This window comes from Linepithema humile, chromosome 3 (genome assembly GCF_040581485.1).
Source record: "Linepithema humile isolate Giens D197 chromosome 3, Lhum_UNIL_v1.0, whole genome shotgun sequence".
NCBI lineage: Eukaryota > Metazoa > Arthropoda > Insecta > Hymenoptera > Formicidae > Linepithema > Linepithema humile.
The window spans coordinates 12310-25056 of NC_090130.1; positions in this window are offsets into that span (position 1 = coordinate 12310).

Here is a 12747-nt window from a genome sequence, read left to right on the forward strand (position 1 = left end):
TGAGTCTTGACTTTACAATGCCGAGTCGTTGTGTGTCTTTTCTCGAATGCACGCCTTGACCACAGTATATACAGTAGCGCAACTCTCGGAAATTTGTGAAGCCCAAAATAAGTGCGCATGCGCGAAGTCAGCGAGTAAATCCAGTACCGCCATCTGAACTTTTTTCTCACTTCCTCTTTCTTCGTTACGCTCTCTCTCTGTTACTCTTTCTCAGCATTTAAAAGGCCGTACGAATATTTGTATATTCTTGCTGGCAAGATATTTAAATGCAGAGTTAAAAAAAGCAAGCGATTAAAAATAGTGTTGTGTTGTGTAGTGAAAGTAAAATAGTGGAAGTGCAAGTGATTTTAGTGACATTACTAAGATAGTGAAAGCTGATTGAAGCATTATCCTTAGAAAAAATAGTTAACCTATATAAATATTTATATAGATTTTCTATTTTCTTGTAGGAGCATTTTGATCTTAGCTTTGTTTCAGGTGTTGCTGTTGTTCGTGTTTTCTAAAAAATAATAATTATTTTTTTAAATGAACAAAAAAGGAAAGCAGTGGTGCGCTGTATTTAAATGTATGAATGTCAATGTGGAAAAACGACATTTTTTTTAGATTTCCAAAAGAACATGACAGGTATTCTTTTATTTATTATTTGTAAAAAATGTATTTTTTTAATCACATATATCTTATAAAAATATTATACATAAAGTTTTAAAAATTGTTTTTACAAGTTTGTCAATTTATATACGTTTCTTTTTATATTAACAAATTATTATTATTATATGTATATACAGGTGGTTGCAATGGATAAGAGCAGCTAACAGACTGGATTTAGAACAAAAAGGTCTAAGTTATGCGTATAACAATTGTAGACTATGCCACCTGCATTTTGAAGAAAAATGGTTTATTAGAAAGACCACAGTTCGTTTACATCCAGATGCTGTACCAACTATATTTTTTGGGTAAGTTTTTGAATTAATTTTTATGTATAACTTTTATTATTTGTTGTTAAAAGTAATTTAGTTTTATAATATATATATATAGTATTTGATATATTATTAAAATATTAAAGAGTTATAGTAATAATTTAATTAATCAAAGACAATATAAAAAAATAAGCTATTTTTTGAATTTCTTATAAAAAATATATAATTAAAAAATTTTTAATGTATTAATTTTTTTAGGAATACAGAAGCAGAAGCTGCAATACAACCTGCGGTAAAAAAAGAAACACAAATAGAAGAATTGCAAGAAAAAGAAGAAAATGTAGTTGAACAAGAGAAGAGATATCAGTAAATGAAATCTAAATATATTATTAGCTTTTTTTATATAATGATGAAATATTTTATGATATAATAATGATAAAATATTTTATGACATATTATAACACATGAATTGTTTTGTAGAAATACATGTGAAAAAATAGAGCCTATACTAAGAGAAGAGAACCAACAAGAAGAAAATGAAGAAAGGTAACAGTAATATATATGAAATGTGTAATATATATAAAATACTTTTTCTTTATTTCAAATGTGAGAATGGTATCACATTAAATTATGTTATATATTTTTCAGTCATGCACAAAATGTTCAATCATCGCCTGATCATATTGATGTAATTGCCGAAATTGAACCGTAAGTTTTTATGTATTATAAGAAATTATTATGTATAATAAATATAAATTTTTTTAAATATAATTACATATAAAATATAAATTTGCTAATGAATAAGAGTTATAAAAATATTTTTATATTTTACTTTATATTTTAATGCTTTTATTTGTAAAATTAATTTTTTTCATAAATTTTGTTTTCTGCTGTTATCTAATTTTGGATGTATTATAGAGTACGTCCAGTATGCAGCCAGCAGCAGAAATCTACAGGAAAGGATAGTCCGCGAAAGAAGAAGCTGCAATCCAAAATCTTTAAATTAAGGAAGCAAAAGAAGAAATTACAACAGACTGTTCGACGGCTGAGAAAACAACTGGAACAGCAGAAAATAAAGACACCGAAAGAAGAAGAAAGCGACATAATCAAGATTCGCAAATTAGGCAATAAGGTATTTAGCGGAAATTTTGAAAAATTATTAACTGCGCAGATCGATGCTCTGACGAAAAATAAACGCGGAAGACAATACGATAACGATTTTAAACAGTTTGCATTATCATTATTCTTTTCTAGCCTGCGTAATTATAAAAATATGGTGAAGGAATTTGCTTTGCCTTCAATTCGCTCACTTCACTTATTCACGCAATCGTGGAATATTATTCCTGGAATTAATGATAAAATTTTTGATGCTCTAACTTTAAAATTAAAATCATTAGCATCATTAGAAAAGCATTGCATATTATGCGTAGATGAAATGAGCTTAAAAGTTAATTTATTTTATAATGTATCGCGTGATGAAATAATAGGTTTTCAAGATACGGGTTATGAAAAATCAAGTAAACTTGCTAAAAGTACATTAGTTATAATGGCACGTAGTATTGCAGGAAATTGGAAGCTTCCTGTTTGCTATTGTTTTGTAGAAACAACATGTCAGAGCACTGTTCTAAAAGATTTAATATTTAATATTATAATAAAATTGCGTGATTGTGGTGCTATAGTGCATGCATTAGTTACTGATATGGGATCTAATTTTATACAGCTATCTCGAGAATTGGGCATTTCGACACAAAATTCGACCTTCTTAGTAGATAAAGAAGAAGTATTTTATATTTTTGATACTCCTCATTTAATGAAAGCAACGCGTAACAATTTATTGAAATATGATTTTGAATTTAATAATAAAAAAGCTTCATGGTCTCATATTGTTGAATTTTATAACAGAGACAGTAAGCAATGGATGAAAATGGCTCCTAAATTATCTAAATGTCATATTGAGCCAAATAATTTTCAAAGAATGAAGGTGAAATATGCTGTCCAAATATTTAGTAATCGAGTAACTGCTGGAATGTGCACGCAAATGTCTTGCGGTCTTCTACCAAGCGAAGCAGTTGGCACTATAGATTTAATAGATTATTTTGATAAACTGTTTGATATTTTAAATTCTTCAACTATTAATAGTCCAAAAGAATATGGAAAAGTTTTTACTGGTAGTGAAAAACAAATTAAATTTTTAGAACAAATGTTATTTTTCTTAAAACATATTAATAATTAATAAGTTATTAAAGCCAATGGTTCGCACGTGACAGTAAAATGCTTTAAATCCTGGCAGATTACAATTAGAAGTATAATGTTATTATGGGATAAATTAAAATGTAATGATTTTCCTTTTCTTCAAACACGTAGAATTAATCCAGATTGCTTGAAAAATTTCTTTGGTACTGTAAGGCAACAAGGTGGCAATTGTTTAAATCCGACACCTATACAATTTCAGCGTGCTTTTAAAAAACTTTTCAGTGTTAAATTTTTACAATACTCAGAAGCACAGAATTGCAGTGAAGATAGAGATCAAATGTTAAATGTTATTAGAACACCATATTTAAATAAATGTACAGAAATTATTTCATCTCCACCACTCAAAATTATAGATATTCCAAATCATGATTATTATGCTATGGATCTGTCAGAGGAAAATGTATTTAAATATGTATGCGGATATTTAATTAAAAAATGTACGGAAATTTATTCATGTCAAGCATGTACAACCTATGTAAATGAAAATAAGACTGTATTAGATGATACTACTTTATATTGTTCTTTTAGAGCTTATATAAATGAACAAGACAATGAATTTGGAAATTTGCATGTAGCAAATAATAATTTTTGTTCTTATATACATAAATTGGAAGAAATCTTTGTAACAAATTTTGAAAATAATTGTTTTAAAAAAAATATTGGCGGTTATTTATTTCAACTTGCGCAAGCTGTCTCTTTTGAACCGACATGTCCAAATTTTCCTGTAGACTTTTTGATAAAACTGTTTCTCCGAATGCGTATTTATTATACATTATCTGAACATAATAAATCTTGCAAAAGTACTGTTACGTCCTGATCAGACTACACGATTCTTTTCTTTTCATTAAATACCAGACCTAGTAAACGCGGAACCAACAAAACTCTTAAGAAATATTATAACGCCAGAGCTGTTTTTCTCATGAGACACCAGGAGCTCGAATCTTCTCACGGAGAAAAATAGCATGGATATTCCAAAATACCTTGGCCGCTCAGCGTGCCTATCGTCGCCAGAAAAACCGTAAAAGTCAAAACTTCGCGGTAGCTGGAGTCCTTAACCGACTCCAGACGGTTAGAGTAAGAGATAAAAAGAAAAAACTGGCACCAACTAGTCATACTCTTGGATTCCACCTACGGGAACTCTAGCTAGTAGATAGGGTTTTACCGAGTAACGATCGGGGAATGACCGCAGTCGCATGCCGAGAAGGCGCGACACCTGATACGGCGCACGTGTTTAGTAGGTCTGGGAAACCGAGATGCATTAGTCGCACTCTCCACGCGACACCAAGGGCACGCGACAGTCGTAAACTGTCAAATTTATTAGATCAGTGACCCAAGGCTTTGCGAACTTATATACCGATTCTTAACCACCCAATCCGAAAGCCGAGAATCGGGGCAAGCACTTCTATAGACCACCCATCATTCCATCGTATGGTCTAAAGACTACGCCCACCCAGATCTTAAGACACTGAGATGCACCCCACCTATACTAATTAACACCAACCGGGTTACGCCACCTCAAAAACCTACCCCCATCATATATGGACCCGAAACGACGCTATTCCTTATTCGTTAGGGCCTCTTTCTTCCTATCTCATTTCAAGTAACCTAGTCATCTAAACCCAATCCTATTAGCTAAAAATGACGCCATCCTCCCCCACATTAAAAATTTTCTCGCAAGACTAATTCCTATTCGATCCCCGCTCCAAAAACCTAAGATTTTCCAAAGGGATCTACCCCAAAGAAAAAGTATAAAAACCCGTGTTCTGGTGGCTCCGGACTCAATCACACACAGTTTTTCAAGCAGTTTGCGCAATTATTCCGTTTAGCTCAGTTTCTCGAAACAGTTTTTCGAGTAGTTCGGGGGCGCGAATCAAAGAGTAAAATCAGTTGATACTTTGTCGCGACCATCTCGTGGTGCATCTCAAGTAGAGGGTCCATTACCTTGACGACACCATCCCGCAGTAGGGTGCCCACTCGTTTACAAAAGGGTCCGACGCCTATACAACACCTTCCCTCAACGGGGCGCCTGCTCAGAACCACCGAACATATTCAACGCGATCCGAAACTACTCTGCAACGAGTAAGTCAGTTCATTTCTCTTTATTTTATTATTTCTTCTGTCCTCCCTCCGGAAAAATAAAACACTCACACACACACACACACACACACACACACACACACACACACACACACACACTTGTAAAGAATACATAAATAAAATTATTAACATATGCGATTAAGAATTAAGTTTTTGTATCCTAATTATAAATTCAATCAAATTAAAATGTTGTCTTTAGTAAATTAAACTTTTGTTCTTTTTCATTTAACCACACCCTCCTCGTTCGTCACCCCCTCACACCTTCCCTCTCAAATTGCGCACAAAGGTTCCGCCCCGGGTAATAGGGATTCAATTCCTTGACCCAAAAAGGGAACCACGAGCGGTTGACTTGTTGACGGAGTAAAAACGACTCTTCCAGTCGCTGACCCGTCGCAAGTCCTAAACGTGCCGCTCGGCTCGTGCGGTCAGGTCCGTTTACGTCGATCGCCGAGCCCAACGAAAAAAATTCTACATCTATCAGGACGTAACAGACTTGATAGAAAGAATAAAAATTGGGGGCTCGTCCGGGATGAAAAGTGCAATTTTTGAGAGGTAGGAATGACAACGAGGTCTAACTCCGATAAAGATAAAATAGAAGAACAATTTAATGCCGCAATAAAAAACAAAAAGAAAACTAAATCAGATACATTAGATACACTTCACACATCCACTCCAGCAGCCTCCTCCGCTCGCGTCCCTAAACGAATTAAATTCAACGCTAACGAACCTGAAATTGAAGCGTTTTTAGTGGAACCTAGTGCTCCCGAGTACGGTTCCGACGATTCTGGTGACGAGACTATTAGACCGTGTGGTGAGAACGAACACTTAAATTTTAAACTAAGTCCAAGTGACAGTAAAAGGGTGAAAAATATGGCGCAAGGTAATCCGTTTGCTACCCTAAAATACGCGGTCGAAGCCGTTCCATTTTTCGACGGAAAAAATATCCCATTAAATTATTTTATCGAAGGATGCGAAGAGGCAAAGTCTATGTTGCCCCATGAAGCAGAGCCTCAATTTACTAAAATTTTACGAACGCGAATAGTAGGCGAGGCGCGACGAACAATTAGAGATCGAGATTTCGAAACAGTAGCTCAGTTAACTAAATATCTAAAACAAATTTACGGCGGATCTAAAAATGTGTATCAGTTACAGGGAGAATTAGGAAACGTATATCAAAAGAATGACGAGGATGTCGTCACTTATGCTAATCGTGTAAAACTCTTAGGAAAACAGATACGAGAAGCCTATCGTAGTTCAGAACACGCGTTAACAGATCACGACGTGCGAGCATCTTTAGAAACAGACATGTGTAAATGTTTCATCCGAGGCCTAAAACCCGAAATCGAGCAGAGGATCGCTCGAAACTTAGACGTACAGGCGACTGTAACAGATGCCCTACGCATAGAAAGAGAGCTTCGTGCTATTACAGATTTACGACATGGACCTGCTAACTCCGACCGAAATAATGTACAGGAAAATCGTTCCGGAATTTGTCAAATTTGCTTTAAAATTGGCCACTCAGCAGCTAATTGTAGGAAACTTATGCAAATGGCAGACTCTTTTAAACAAAATAATTTAGGCACTGAAATCCTAATTTGCCAGATTTGTAAAAAACGCGGACATAGTGCAGAAAAGTGTCGATTACGTGATCCTCAAGCTCAACGATCAATAAATATGGTGCAGGAAAATACCATAAAATGTCAATTATGTTTTAAACCGGGTCATAATGCAAAAAATTGCCGCCTAAATAATTCTAATAACCAAATAAGTAATTTTAACAATAAGATCTCCATAATTTGCCAGTGGTGCGACCGACCGGGCCATTCTGCCAATAATTGTTGGAAAAAACAAAACGAGCAAACAAATCTTAATAATCAAAACAGAATTATCTGTCAAATTTGTAATAACTTGGGCCATACAGCTAAAAACTGCCGTTCAAATCCTAATCAACCAGCAAATTCTGCTGACGGAACGTTTTGCCGTTATTGTAAAGAAAACGGGCACCTAATTGAAAATTGTCAATTGCGCATTGCAAGTAATAATCGTAAAAGAGAAGGAAACACGGGAAATGGGAACGGCCCCTCGAAATCGGGCGTACCGCAGGGGTCCGACCAGACCTTACGCCCGTCGACCTCACAGAAAAATGCGTAAAAAGTGACCCTTCGGAAATTCGGCCCGTAACTGTAAATCTTAACAAACAGAGTCGCGTACCTACTGTCCAAATAAAAATTAACGAAATGATTTTGCCCATAACTTTTATGCTAGACACAGGTTCCGGTCCTAACATAATTAAGGAAAATTTTGTGCCTCAAAATTTAAATATTAATTATAATAACGTTTTACAGTTAAATGGTATAAATAATTACCCCGTTTATACACTCGGAGAAATCGCTCTTACTCTTTTCGGCGAGTCAGTAAAATTCCACATAGTAGCCGATGACTTTCCGATTACGCAATCAGGAATATTAGGAAACGATTTCTTTAAACAAACAGCTTCAACTATCGATTACGCACACGAACGACTAAACGTTTTTGGAAACTGCGTGACATTTTCTTCTCCAGAAACTATCGTAGCATCACCCAGATCAGAATCCTTGTTTTACGTGAGAATAAAAAATCCAGAAATAAAAATAGGTTATTTACCAAAAATCAAATTAGCGCACGGAATATATTTGGGAGATACTATCGTGGAAAACGTGTCGGGAAAAGCTTATTTGAATGTCATAAGCACTTTGGACGAAGAAGTTGAAATTCGAGTGCCTACCCTTCGACTCAGGCCCCTGAGTGAACTGCTCGACGACCATAAAATTGATCTTAACCAGGATAGTTTAAGGAAAACGCAAGAGACGACGATACAACCTGAAAGCGACGAAACTCTTAAGATGCAAAATGAATTTAACAACGATGAACTCGACGATAGAGACATTAATAACGTTAACATTATTAATAATAATGAAAAATTCGAAGATGGTAGTAAAAATAAAACTAAGATCAAAGTAAACAAAAATGATGACGTGTCAAATAATAAAATTAAAAGGGAAATTAAAAATAAAGATAAAATTAAAGATAAAGATAAAATTAAAAATAACGTTGAAAATAAGAATGATCCTGAAAGTAGAGAGGGAAGTTGTCAAGTCCCTCCAAAATTATTGAACAATTCTAAAAACGGGGAGGAAAGCCGTCAAACCTCGTTAAAAGAAATGAGTGACTCTACATCCTTTGAAGGGAAAAGTTTCTGTACTTTTCCGAATCATCAAATCATTCCCGGAGGGGGAAGTTACCAAACCTCTCCAGACCCCGTCGGTTGCGAGGAGGGAAGTTACCAAACCTCGCTACGCAATTCGACACAATCTTCTTTTAAAAATATAAAAGGGAGAAGTTTTCTATCCTCCCTAAAAAATATAAAATTTCCAAAGGTTGAATCACTCTCGAAAATTAATGGAAAAGAAAATCAGGATACATATGTAACAATTGAAGAGCTACTGGATAAAATCCAACATTTTAATAAAAAAATGACGATTAATGACAGTATTAAGAGTAAAAATAAACCATCTTCGAAAATTTTGGCGTTATCAAAAATTAAGACTCAGGAAATGATAGATAAATTTATGCGAAAGAGGAAATCTAAACATAAACATGAAAATGTGAAAAAATTAGTAAAAGATTGCATGGAGAAGTTAACTCCGCGTGAAAATCTAAGTCAAGACGCTGTTAACACTCCAGTCCGTAGCAAGTGTCTAGTAGTAGCAGAAAAATCTGGAAAGGATCGTCTTACAGAAATCGTCGACCTACTACGTTTGGAACACTTAAACGCACGAGAAAAAGAAGGCATAATAAGGCTTATTACACAGAGTCAAGACCGATTTCACATACCTGGAGAAAATTTAACTGCCACTCAAATATTACAACATCAAATTTCAACAACGGATGATCGACCGATAAACACGAGGCAATATAGATTTCCGCAATCTCATAAGGAAGAGATAAATAAACAAGTAGAAGAACTGCTGACAGGAGGTATAGTTAAACCTTCGCAATCACCGTATAATACACCCATATGGATAGTACCCAAAAAGGAAGACTCGAAAGGAAATAAACGCTGGAGAATGGTTTTAGATTTTCGAGCTTTAAACGATAAAACAATCGGAGATGCTTATCCATTACCGAATATTGTCGATATTCTTGATCAATTAGGAGGAGCGCAATACTTCTCCGTATGTGATTTAGCTTCCGGATTTCATCAAATAAAAATGGATCCTGCAGATGGCCATAAAACTGCTTTCACCACTCCTTTTGGACATTATGAATTCGATAGAATGCCTTTTGGATTAAAAAATGCACCTGCTACTTTTCAACGTTTAATGGATCTAGTATTATCAGGACTACAAGGCCAGGAATTATTTGTTTATATGGACGACATCGTTATTTACGCCGCCTCATTGGAAGAACACGAAAGGAAATACAATTTATTAATTGAAAGGCTTCGAAAGGCCAATTTAAAATTACAACCGGACAAATGTGAATTCTTAAAAACAGAAGTAACTTATCTAGGGCATATAATTAGTAAAAATGGAGTTAAACCTGATCCTAAGAAGTTAGAAGCAGTAAAATTATTTCCTAGGCCCAAAACACCAAAAAACATTAAACAATTTTTAGGACTCGCTGGATATTATAGACGATTTATACCGAATTTTTCAAAACTGGCAAAACCATTAACTAATTTGTTAAAAAACGATACACGATTTGAATGGACGATTACTCAAGAAGAATCTTTCGAAATATTGAAACAATTATTATGTAAAGAGCCCGTATTGCAATATCCTGATTTTTCAAAACCATTTATTTTAACAACGGATGCTTCTGGGATAGCAGTAGGAGGAATATTATCGCAAGGAGAAATAAATAAGGATCGTCCAGTGGCCTATGCATCTCGTACTTTAACAGATAACGAACTGAAATACGATACATATGAAAAGGAAGCATTAGCAATAGTTTATTGCGTTAAACATTTTCGACCATACTTATACGGACGAAAATTCACACTGGTAACCGATCACAAGCCTTTAATGTGGTTTAAGAATGCTCAAGATGCGAACATGAGAATATTACGATGGAGACTAAAATTAGCGGAATACGATTATGAAGTGGAATATAAAGCAGGTAAAATGAATGTAAACGCAGATGCATTATCACGAAATCCTATAAACCTTGAAGAAGTCGATTGTAAACCAGTTAGAAAGGGCAGACAGAAACGAAAAATCTCTAAAAATGCTAAAACAACCTTAAAAACGCAAAGAGAATTTGACGAAGAAGAAGATAATTATAAATTGTATCTCTCCGATTCTTCAGAGGAAGATGATAATTACGAACTACGCCTCTCTGACACTGAAGAAAATGATAATTACAAATCGCATCTTTCTGATAGCGAGGAAGAAAATTACGAATTACATTTTTCCGACACCGAAGAAAACGAAAATGCAATTAAAAATAATACAGACTCGATACCATTTACCCAAGAAGAATTAGATGAACCAAATCAACAAATAATAGAGAGAGCATTAATTCACAGTCCACCTACACATGACAAAATACTAACAAGAAGTCGGACAGCACGACGTCGAATTATCGATCAAGATGATTTAATAAAAGAGCAAATAGACGATAACATTATATTGTTAGACGATAGAAATGATCCGCCTGATAAAGAAAACAGTGATGAAGACGAGGAACAAGAAAATATAGACAATAACCAAGAGATCAATATCAAAAATTATAGTAAACCCACTATTAATAATCAGCAAATAATAGAAAATAATATAATTGAATCTCGCGATCTATTATTCTTACGTAAAGACAACATAGCATATTTTGTTGATACAAACGGTAAACCTTTAGATTCCGGTTCGCAAAAGTTATTCGAACGAAACAAACTTCCAAATTTAAATAATCTTATGTTAAATCAACCTAAAACCATTAAAGTAAAAAATTATTATCATATAATATTGCCGATAAGCGAAGAACAACGAGAAGGCCCAACATTAACTTTATCTCGAATCATAACCGCTTTAAATAACTTAAAAGAAACTGTTGAAAATTTAAAAATTGAAACACTTAGTATTGCTAAAACGGATTTTATTAACAATGTACCGTGGAACAATGTCAAAAATCAGCTACAATTAATATTCCTTGACGCACCAATTAAATTAATTATTTGCAATGGATTAGTTAAATATCCACCTAGAGATCTACGACCAATAATAATAGGAGAAACGCACTGTTTACCCACTGGGGGACATCGCGGAGTAACTAAAACGTATAATAGAATCAAACATAATTATTACTGGGAAAATTTAAAAATAGATGTACAGCGTTTTATCCAACAATGTTTACATTGCCAATTAAAGAAACTAGTTCGCGTAAAAACCAAACAACCTATGATAATTACCGATACACCCGGATCATCTTTCGATAAGGTCGCCATGGATATCGTAGGACCTTTGCCTAAAACCGAACGTGGCAATGAATATATCTTAACTCTACAAGACCAACTCACTAAATTTAGCATGGGAATACCGTTATCCGACCAAACTGCCGAAACGGTAGCCGAAGCTTTCGTCGATCGATTTATTTGTGTATTCGGTTCTCCGAAAGCAATTTTAACAGACCAGGGTAGAAATTTTATCAGTGACTTAATGAAAAAGGTAGCTAAAATATTTAAAATTCGTAAATTCCGTACAACCGCATTCCATCCTCAATCAAACGGCTCATTAGAAAGATCACATCACGCATTAGGAGAATATTTAAAGCAATATGCAAGAGAACAAAAACAGTGGGATAGATGGATAAGTCTCGCGATGTATAATTATAACACTAGTGTACATGAAGCAACTAAACACACGCCTTACGAATTAATCTTCGGTAAAATAGCACGAATTCCGTCAAATGAACCTTTAGCATCTGGCGATAAATTAGCAACTTACAACGAATATCTTGTAAATTTAGTTAGTCAACTCCACGCAATTCAGAAAAATGCCCGAGAAAACGTTGTCGAAGCAAAAATTAAATCGAAAAGACACTATGATAAAAAGATAAACCCACAAACATTCAAACTTGGTGATCAAGTCTTTTTATTAAAAGGCCCTAAACCTGGCAAATTTGGAGATCAATACACAGGACCCCATGAGGTCTTAGAAATATTGAATAGAAATAACGTAAGAATTAAAATAAAAAAGAACAGTCGCGTTGTACACCCTAATCGCCTACGAATCTCACACATCAAACCAACTCCTAATAATTAAGTAATTTTATTATTATTAATTAAAATAAGTAACTATAAAAAAAATATATATAAATATATTTTACACAAAAAAAAAATTTTATAAATAAATAAATGATAAATTGATTAGCAAATAAGGAAATAAGTAATAACAACAAGCTTGACAATTAAAGGTGCGCTATATTAATATACCTTAGACGTGCT